Source organism: Etheostoma spectabile, unplaced genomic scaffold (assembly GCF_008692095.1).
Source record: "Etheostoma spectabile isolate EspeVRDwgs_2016 unplaced genomic scaffold, UIUC_Espe_1.0 scaffold379, whole genome shotgun sequence".
In the NCBI taxonomy this organism is placed as follows: domain Eukaryota; kingdom Metazoa; phylum Chordata; class Actinopteri; order Perciformes; family Percidae; genus Etheostoma; species Etheostoma spectabile.
In genome coordinates, this window is record NW_022605596.1 from 9,229 (window position 1) to 9,632 (window position 404).

At 32.4% G+C, this 404-nt stretch overlaps 1 long non-coding RNA gene across 1 annotated transcript in view; it reads right to left on the reverse strand.

Moving 5' to 3' along the window:
- The window catches only part of LOC116686478 (uncharacterized), a 4,137-nt gene that overhangs the window by 295 nt on the left and 3,438 nt on the right, over positions 1 to 404 (reverse strand). The gene's annotated exons all lie outside the window — the stretch shown is intronic.

Consider the following 404-nt stretch of genomic DNA (forward strand, 5'->3'; position numbering starts at 1 on the left):
ATTCAATTAGATTATTAAGGTCACTATTTGATTAGGTTTAAGCCAGTGTTTTCGGCACAGACGGCTACATTGTTGTTAGACTATCAAGTCTTATAAAATCTTATAAAAATAGTCAAGAACTAGACTTATAAAACTATGGAGACAAAACCGTTGTTTGTACCACGCTGTACACAATTTTAATCATTTTATAATTGGGCTCTATGGTAGGCCTGCACGATTAATCATCAATCTAGATTCACCCTGTTCACCGTTTAATTTTTAAATAACTTAAGATTTTTTTTTTATGACTTAAATTCTCATTTACTTTTACGAGCCCACGTCATCACAAACGGTACTACTTTCTTCCGTGAGTTTTAAACATAAATGGTATAAAAAAAGATTTTAAAATGCTCCCTGCGCTGCAG